Genomic DNA, 10,494 nt, shown 5'->3' on the forward strand with positions numbered 1-10,494 from the left:
CCACTCTTTCCATCCTGCCCACCCCCTTGGTCAGGCACAAAAACACAGAGCTTTGAAACACACCCGGCCCTCGATCTGTATGGAATGCCGTTTTGGAATGTCGTATTCAATACAGGCCTTAATCATGAAAAGTAACTAAGCCTATATAAATCAGTCAATATAAATGATCAAAATAAATAAATAGGTTTTACTTGTGTTTATTTCAGGGATTTTTTTTTAATAGGTCACACCTCTATCTCACAGCCTCAGACCAAGTGCAAATAGCTACAGTAGTAGCCTGGCATCACCAGCACATCACTATCTGCCATAGGAAATAAGACATGAGCTCGGCAGAGTTGTCTGGTTCCCAGGCTAATGGTGCGTTCCATTTGTACTCGACAGTGGGAATTTCAGGGTTTCAAGTCAAAATATGTATTATTCATAGGTAGGTACAGTGCTGCTCATGAGTATTGGAACACCTGCTAAAGTTGACTAAAAAGAGGAATAAAAAATCATCTTTTGGAAATTGATCTTAATGCCTTAATTGAAAAAAATAGGAAAAATCCAGCCTCTGAGAGCACAGTTTTCTTTGTGAATGAATAATGTATCGTAAATAAATAAATGTTCTTCCTTAAAATACAGGGGGCATAAGTATAGACACCCCTATGTTAAATTCCCATAGAGGCAGGCAGATTTTTTTATTTTTAAAGGCCAGTTATTTCATGGATCCAGGATACTATGCATCCTGATAAAGTTCCCTTGGCCTTTAGAATTAAAATAGCCCCACATCATCACATACCCTTCACCATACCTAGAGATTGGCATGGTTTTATTTCAGTTAGCCTACAAAAACTCCCTGTGCCTCAGCCTATACCTACAAACAAAAACGCTTCCAGTCAGAAGTAAGAAAACCAGTAATACGACATTGTAGTCAGTGGTGGAATGTAACTAAGTACATTTACTCAAGTACTGTACTTTGTGAAGTACACTGCAGATCAAATACAAGCACAAGTCTGACATCTAGTGGTGAATAAATAGTATGTGCTGCAGTTAGACTGTGCATGTTGAAAATCAAATCTTCAATCTTTACCACTGTTAATGTTGATTCAAAAAGTAACAAATAATGTATATACATGATTTATATTGTATAAATATAGTAACTATGTTGATTTGAGTCCAAAAAGCTTTTCACTACTTTTTTTTCTCTCTTAACATAGGCACAGGTACAGATTTTTGATTTGTATTCACAAAAATCTTAATTTTACCATTGCCAAACATATGTAATTATTTGATCCAATCTGCTGTATCATACCACAGTGAGGTATTGCTACAAACAATACTTTATGGGAAACATTTCATGAATTCACATTTAATTGTTAGTTGGTCAATTGTACTTTAAAAGTCTGAAAGACAGAAAATAGGATTTATTTTGACTTTCCATGTCACTTTTATTAATTCCAACATTTTTCAAGTTAATTACATGCGTGCAAAACATGAAATGTTAAATCGGCTAACACAAAATGTCTTAAAACTGCACACCACTTAAAAACAATACATCACACATCTGTCCATGAAATCAACACCCCATTAACAAGTAAGGTATTGGAGGTTACAAGGCTTTAGGTATTGTGTCTTTGATCCAGCAGCACACCACATCTACATCACATACAACATACATCAGGCCTAGGTGTTGCACCGGAGTAACCCACACAAATGATGGTAGCAAATAAACTCCTCTTTTTCTCACTAACCTACCTACTCCTGCTGATTAATGTACAAATCCAGAAATGAGACTGCTCTTTTAGGCCCTAGCAGGGCCTCTATTTATAGAAGTCTGTTTAAGAGGTCAGCGCGAAAGCGGGAACAGGAAGTCTGATGGGAGCTGAACTGCAGCTCATCTTAATGTGGATGCCCTTCCTTCCGTTCAGCTCGCTTCATGTCAAAGAGTCACTTCCAGCCAGTCCAAGTAAACAACCTTCTCTCAGCCTCTGCTGCACTTGATCACAGCTGAGTGTAGGATGTTTACATGTACGGAGTCTGAACAACTGAGGATATAAGCCACCAAAACGCAAAGTTATGGTTCAAATGGGACCTACAGGGCCTAATTACTAACCACTATTATTAGTAATACAACTTAGGGCTGGGCAATATATCGATATTATATAGACATCGAAATATGAGGCTAGATATCCTCTTAAATTTTGGATATCATGATATATAGGCTGGATTACAGTAAGTGATGTAATTTTCTGAATTTACCAGACTTACTAGCTTTATAATTTGTCTTTACCCACTTAGTCATTGTATCCACATAATTGGTGATTAGTAATCAAAACTCTCATTGTGTTAATATCTTGTGAAAGCACCAATAGTCAGCCCTACAATATCGACATCGATGTATTTGGTCAAAAATATTGTGATATTTGATTTTGTTTTTCTTTTTCATATCGCCCAGCTCTAATACAACTCTACCACACAATTACGTCTGCATTTTAAAGTAGCAGGTCAGATAAAATGGACACGGCACATATACCTAACTCTTCCATTTCTGTGGCGCTGGAGGCAGTCGGCAGCAGCAAACATCAGACTGAAAGCTCTGCAAGATAGACAGCTTCCAGTCGGGGATGTTTACAGCCCCAAACTACCTTGTGCATTTGTAACATCAGTCACAGATGATAATGTGGCCAGCCAGAGACATAGTCACAATGTTGAAGTAATGGCAAATCCAGTCAGCAGGAACAGGGCTCAAAGGTTGAAGGCCCTCCCTCATCTTAAGATATTCCTATCAAGCATGCTAAAAACTGTGCGGGCTTCTACCCGTGGGTGTAACTCAGTAAGGGCAGGAAACAGCATGGAAAGAAAATGGCCATCTGACCAAGGTAACACACCGACTCCCACTGTAGATGATGTCCGTAGTGAATCCAGATCCCAGTGTCATATTGTCTGCAGTCTTGTTTTTTTTCCTTAAGAGAAAAATTGCAGAGGAAAAGAAGTTAGCTTGACCTCATTTCCATGATACTGTGCAAGCCTAACTGTGCAATCATACTGATGCTGAGGACGACTTTCAATGACAACGCACAAAGCTATTCAACTGCACGCTCACCGCCAAGCATCTATTAAGTCTAATGATTTATGAGCAACTGCTATGTTTTTCTATGAATTATGAATCAATTAAAAAACTTTTTTTTTTTTAATTTGGACTTATTGCACTGTTTTGCAAATATTAACAAGCTTGCTTGCTATGACATATTGACTTGGAGCATGGGTTAAACGACCTTAGCTATAACACTACTGTTAGGTACATAGTCATTAGACAAGGTGTTGCAGTATAACATTAACGTTACCGTGATGTCAGTAAAGTTACACAGCTGGGGAACATTCACTGTTGCAAGGCCAGCTTACGTTACTGTGTCCTATCCTGACTTCACTGCAACACTGAAAAAGCTAACTTAAATAGCAATGTAGCCTTAAGTAACACGCTCCAATTACCGTAAGTGCATTTGTATCGCTAGCGAACCGCTTAAAGTAACTTTGTCTGGTCAGGCAGCCTTCCAAAGCAAACAATGTAATGTAGTCGCTGTTAGCACTAGCTCCAATGTTAGCCAACGACCTAGGCTAGCTAGCTCGTTGACATAGCTAGCTAGCTCCTGTTAGCTTGTCTGTGACCCTAACCTTCTGCTGTCTGACGTTTCCTTACCGGCGAATAAAACGATTATTCGACACCCACTGCAATGATTTGGTTGACGTATGAGTGGATTTGGTGATGTTCTGTCCCATTTCGTGCAGCCTGTTAAGTTTCCTTCCGTTTTCATTCACTTGTCTTTACTTTGACCTTTGGTTACTCGACACCAACATTGACGTCATTGTCATGGCAACAGAGCCCCGCCTACCGTGAGCCTGGACAGATAGGGGATAATTGCATTTCCATTTTACACTTGACATTCAGCCGTTCATTTTCGCATCTTACACTCAGTACAGTTATCTTATATAGCTATAGTGTGACATGCTTAACAGAGGCAAGACAATACAAAGACATGGCAGCTTTCTGCATCTACCAGATAAGCCTATCAGAAACTTAAAACAAGTTAAGTAATTAGGCCATGTGCTACTTCTCCATGCAAAGTGCAACCAGTTGACTATTAACAGTGGTGGAAGAAGTACTACAGTCCTTTACATAGATAAGTTAAAGTAGAAATACAACAGCCTTAGTCAAAAGTAGCCCATTATTAGCAACAAAAAAAAGTATCAAAAAGTAAAACTACTCAGCAGTATGCCGGAAAAGAGCTCCAGTGAGTGTTATATATTATAATACTGGATTATTATTACGTCAGCATGTTAATGGTAACCAGTTGAGGTTTGTTGGCTTGTTGAATCCGTATCAGTGCATCGTATATCATATTCACATTGTTATTTGTAATGAATTGCAAAATGAATTCATTGGTTAAAATGTAGCAAACAATATTCCAGTAATATCAATCTTTTTGACTGTCGCACACACTTTGACTTGTCATCTTGTCTTGTTTCATAGGCCAAATAATGAAATGATAAACAGATCAATCAATCATAAAAGACGTGAAAAAAACGTGTTACTTTTTAATTTATTTGTTTTAATGTTACTTATTATCTGATGATCATTATGTGAGACATGAAATATCTCAACGATATTCATAGTTTGTTCAAAGGTAGGCTATACACATCATACATATGCTGCTGGCCTCGGCTCTGCTTTAGCTTCCAATGTCCACTGGTTAGTTTGGTTCAGTCAGTGCTTGAGTGAAATGTTCAGTCCAAAACATTTGTGGTCTGTCAAAAACCGGCAGGCAAACACAAAAAAATAGCATCACTCTGATGTGCACCTGGGTGAAATTTGACATATACTGTACCTTGTAGCTTTATATATATATCTATTGGATTCTTCATATGGAACAACAAACAAACAAAGAGTACAGCTCAGACAAGACATGACCAAATGAGGGGGTAACAGTAGAAAATACAAATTAAGATAATAGGCATTACTATCATCCGAAACTCTCCGAGTCCACCAAATAAAATACATCAAATGACAATTGATTGAAAAACACAATTCAACTCTTGCGGTGGGTGTGTGCGTGTGACGAGCACGAACGCGACAGTTTCACGAGATTGCACCCGCCTGTCAAACCTCCAAGCAAGCAAGCAAGCTAACATTACACGCAAAAAAAAAAAAAGAGGCAAGTTTTGGATTAAAGGTGCTCTAAGCGATTGTTGGGTGACGTTACTTCTTGTTGACGTATTTTCAAACAAAGCTAGACTAGCTCGCCCCTCCCTCCTCCTCATCCCGTCCCCTCCCCCTCCCTGCCGTGCTTCCGCACACTAACCCCCCAACCCCCAACCCCAAATCCTTGTTGTCGGTTATTGGCTGGAACGCTGGAACACTGTTTGTTATGTTTCGTGGTGCAGGTTGGCGCAGTTTGTTAGTGTTGCCGTTTGTAGAGCCTGGGCGCGAGTTTTTTTTTATTTTTTTTGCAGGATGGTAGGGGAAGACTCATGAATATTCATTAGGGAACTCATCCCTGATTGGCTAACCCTGACATTCTTACCCAATCCATAACCAATCCCACTTCTCTTTCCCAAACATAACCAATCCCACCAGAGCAGGCAACGAGTACTGGCCATTCAGAGGGAGAATAGGGCGGGTTGTTCCACTACCATCCTGCAAAAAAAATGTTTTCGCTGCTTTTCGTGTGTTCAGGGGACAGGCAGCTAGGAGATAGTAAGGAGATGTTTGCTGTATGTGACAAAAAATGTTGTAGCCTAAAAAACCCGTGACATCGCTTAGAGCACCTTTAAATTTGGATCGCCCAACAGAGCAGGCCTGCTTGGTTCTTGCGGGGAATGATTGTAAAGATTTACAAAAAATATGTTTACGACATTCTCTCTCTAACTGGGACGTTTTGGGACCGATTAGCAGGGATTTTCTATGGATAAAAAAAACACACAGCGATACACTGGTTAAAGCAAATTCCGTTTAACCATGTATCCAGCTAATTTAAATAGCTCGCGTTACTGTATTGTGTGAACAGTTGACTTAATTTAATATTTTATGTGGCGTTTTCTTTTGCGGGGTATTTCACCAAAACAAGTTCCTTCCCGAGACCATTTACAGAACCCCTTTTTTTTTTTTTTGCGACAGGAGATAAGCGCTACCCAAGACGATTGGGATTGTTTTGAAGAAATACAAACAACCCCTGACCGTTTTTTCTGCCATTCTGGAATGTATGTGTGGAGGAGCTAGACCATCCTCCACAGCACTGTGGAGATAGGTCTAGCAATGCGAGACCACATCCAAGTGGAGAGTCTGACTCTCTTCTTTTACCTTTGCGATGTGCTTCAAAATAGTGGGCCTACATTTTAAGCTGTAAGCTTTCCAGTATACTCTCCATGGAGCATGCAAGGGTTAAACACCTGGCTCAAGCACATATTGACAAAGAGTAGAGGCTGAGAGCCAGGGGGGAATTTAACCCTGGCACTTACTGTATATGGCCTATGTTGTAAACTGCTTTGTTCAGTATCCTCCACATGAGGTCAGGCTGGATCCATCTACTCACCATCTCTTTAGTCAGTGGAGCCAGGTTAACTGGGAACTCCTGTGATGGATTACAGATTTTTTTTTTTTCACTATTTAATATTCAGTGGACATGAATATGTTGCTAGATTCCTCGGAGTGCCCAATTTTCTTTCTGTTTTTGGGCCGAAATGTTAAGCAAGATCAGCAAATGCAAATTTCTAAATTCCTCTCTGAATGTACGATAATAACAATATTCATTAGGTTTCAGAAAAGTGGTGTAGCGCTCAGCACTGTACGTAACACTGCTGAAGATTTCTTAATAATTCATATAACATATCTCAGTTATTTCTTATGAAAAGACCGGGCGAAGAAAATCCATCTATAACCTAACCAGGAAAATTGATTCCCTTGTCATTCTGTGTGGTCTGAAATTGCCCAGAGCTATTATGAGAGAGACTGATTTCTCTGTGCAGTGGAGTGGAACATTCTCTTCTTTTTGAGAGGTGTGAACAGATTAATAAGCAACAGCAACGCTAAAGAGGTATGTTGTTGCATGCCAGATATCCTAAACATGTGAAACTCTATGGAGTCATTCAACCAGATCTTGTTGCTGATAAGGAGCAATATATATATATATATATATAGATAGATAGATATATGGATAGATAGATATGGATAGATAGATAGATAACCAGATCTTGTTGCTGATAAGGAGCAATATATATATATATATATATATATATATATATATATATATATATATATATATATATATATATAAGATAAGCCTTTATTGATCACTAAAAGGAAAATTCATGTGTTGTAGCAGCACAAAGACAGAAATAAGTACAGATAAATAGAGAAGTAAAAATGAAAATAAAAGTTATATGTAACTAGTAAAAGAGTAGAAGTAATAAAAGGAAAGAAATGAACTATACAAGAGCAATTAAAGGCACATTTATGAGGTAAAGTGACACAGTGTGATTGTTGTCTGCATTGATATACATGTTCCACTAGTACCTAATTATCTACCTAGTTATCTAGTAAAGTAAACGCAAAATATCTAGAGAACATTTTAAAGAGTATGTTAGAAAGAGTATTTATGTGAAAATAAATCTGTGAATAAAAGGTTGATTGTACTTACAAAGTGCTATTAGGGGTTTAGAATACAACAGAAAAGAAAAAAACAGTAATCAGAAAATGTATACATATACAAGTAACCATCAACAAAACAGTCAACATGACATCAAATAAATATACGATCCTAAAATAAAACTTTGCTCTCCATTGCATTTTGTTTGTATGAAATTCATACTTTGTACGACATGACAATCAGTGGTGTTGAATTATTGTGAGAAGACATGATCCTAAACCATACTTCACCCAGGACCTTTTATATGAACAGAAAATATGATTTTCAAACCAGTATGTGGGGTGATTTCAGCAACAAATGTTCCTATGTGGTTTTAGAAGTCCGTGTTTTTGTGAAGTGATATATACAACAATCAATACAGTCATTTCAAAGTTCCTGTGAAATGTGTGTCTGGATGGTTTTACTGGGGAGGCTGGAAATGCCTGAGGCTATTAGGACTTAAAAAAAAATATGTTTGGGGGCATGTTTGCTTGATTGACAGGCTTGAACACTTAGTTGTGGTGGTTGCTGCTTGCTCGCTTTACCTCAAATTCAACTTTCAAAAACACGTATCTCTTATTTGCCTTTCAGGGCTTCCGTATATCTTCTATAGATCCTGTAAAAAACACAGTTTCCTTCTTGTTACTGGAAAAAAGAAAATCCACCACCAGTTTTAACTAAGCTACTCCAATTCCTCCACTGTTTTTCTCAGTTTTGTATTGGAATTGCTATTATTTATTGTCTTAAAAAATAATAAACCATTCAACCATCCTCTATACCCTATTGAATGCCTATTCCAACATGTACTGGGCAATAAAGATCGGTAACGCCATGGCCAAGCCACCAGTCTGTGACACACTCAACACACATAAATACACTAATAGAGCACATTCATACCTATACTTACAATTCACAGTGTCAGATTCAGCTGACATGCTTGTCAGTGGACTTTCGGAGGAAACTGGAGCAACCGCGCAGGCATGTGGAGAGCCAAAACGTTCCTGCTGTGAGGGGACAATGCTGACCACTGCCAGTCAGAGCTACCTTGGCAACAACATTGACATTCACATTTTGTAGTACCATAACGGTGGATTGCCATCCAGCAGTGCTGAACATTTTGTGGCCTTTTTTTAGGCCACAGTGCAACTGCGAACACAACATGAAGTCTAAGGAGTTCTACAATCACACTCAAAGGACTATGAGAGCTTTTTATAAAACGGGACATTTTAGCCATTAAATTTGATTGGATAACATATGTACTGTATGTATGTTATGATTGCGACGTTCACTCCCTTAGCTTTGTGTCCTCTTCACTCTCCTTCAAAGAAAGTGGGTTACTTGGGGGCTTGGTGGGGAGTGGGCTGGTGGAGGCGAAGCTCAGGGAACAGAAAGAGCTACAGTATATTTGAACTCCTAATATAGCCAGAGAAAATCACTCACGGACCTTGTGACCCAGCAGATGTAATGGTGCACATTGGGCCTCATGTACGTGTTCGGTGAAGCACAGTTGGTTGCTAGTAGTGCTGGCAAGAAATAATTCTTTTCTACAATGTCTTCTTTGCGCTTGATGCATACTCCTTCTGTTAAATACTCTGAGTCAGAGAGACACTGACTTTCACCTTCTCATGCCTATTTAAGTTTTGCGTATTACCAAGCTAAATGCCAGTGATCAAGATAGCTAGTTGCTAATTTTGTCTGTTTGGTGTTTGGTGATGGACGGGTGGTGAACAGTGGGTTCATCAGAGTTTTTTTCTACTGAAAACAGCTACCTGCTGTGTCAGGAAACAAGACAGATGAGAATGGTTATACTGAACCAAAGCAGAAGTAGCGGACCGTAAAAAAACAAAACAGTAAGTTAAAAGAAAAAAATGCTCTTGCTGCTAAGATCAGTCAGTACTACAGTAAGCCCGACTCGCATGCTGGTGATACCAGCTCCTGTATGTACATACTTGTTGCCATCCATCCACACTTCCTGTATATACAGACACCTCTTGGGGGCTTTGGGTTTGCCCGATTTGTTCATGCACTAGTACAACCCTGTCTCCTAAAAAATGTTCCCATACAACTAAGTTGCATTTTCAATTACTTTTGGAGTTAAATGTATTTTCTCCCAAAATGCATTTGTTTTAACACGTCCTCGTACCAGCGACAGGCACACGTGAAAACAAACAAATTGAAACAAAACTACTTGGTTATGTTTAGGCAACAAAACTACTTGGTTAGGTTCTGGAAAAGATTGTATTTTGGGTTAAAATAAGTAGCCTACGATTGTTAAGTAACTAAGTTAAAGGTCCCATGGCATGAAAATTTTACTTTATGAGGTTTTTTAACATTAATATGAGTTCCCCTAGCCTGCCTATGGTCCTCCAGTGGCTAGAAATGGCGATAGGTGTAAACCAAGTTCTGGGTATATCCTGCTCCACCTTTGAGAAAATGAAAGCTCAGATGGGCCGATCTGGAATCTTCCCTTTATGACGTCATAAGGGGAAAGGTTACCTCCCCTTTCTCTGCTTTGCCTGCCCAGAGAATTTGGCCCACCCATGAGAAAGAGAGAGACATCATGGCTTGAAAACAAGCGAAGCATGGCAGTTGGTCAAGGCCACACCCCCCCTCCACCTTGCCCCCCTCTCTCCTCCTCAATAGCATTTAAAGCTACAGTCACAGAAATGGCACATACTAAGGAAAGCTCGTTGTGGGACTGGCTCTAGTGGCTGTAATTCTGCACCAAGGCTGAATTTCGGGAAAGAGACTTCAGATACTTTATTAGGGGACCACTAAGGCCTATATAAAAGAGACTTCAGATACAGTATTAGGGGACCACTAAGGCCTATATAAA

At 39.2% G+C, this 10,494-nt stretch overlaps 1 long non-coding RNA gene across 1 annotated transcript; it reads right to left on the reverse strand.

The window, feature by feature from the left end:
- Positions 1-2,411: 2,411 nt before the first annotated feature.
- Positions 2,412-3,830, reverse strand: LOC116041299. Its single transcript, XR_004102898.2, has 2 exons — positions 3,677-3,830; positions 2,412-2,942 (listed from the first exon to the last, which is right to left on the reverse strand). It is a non-coding gene; the product is annotated as an uncharacterized LOC116041299 (long non-coding RNA).
- Between the last annotated feature and the right edge of the window lie 6,664 nt (positions 3,831-10,494).

The sequence above is a fragment of the Sander lucioperca genome, chromosome 16, assembly GCF_008315115.2.
Source record: "Sander lucioperca isolate FBNREF2018 chromosome 16, SLUC_FBN_1.2, whole genome shotgun sequence".
Classification (NCBI taxonomy): domain Eukaryota; kingdom Metazoa; phylum Chordata; class Actinopteri; order Perciformes; family Percidae; genus Sander; species Sander lucioperca.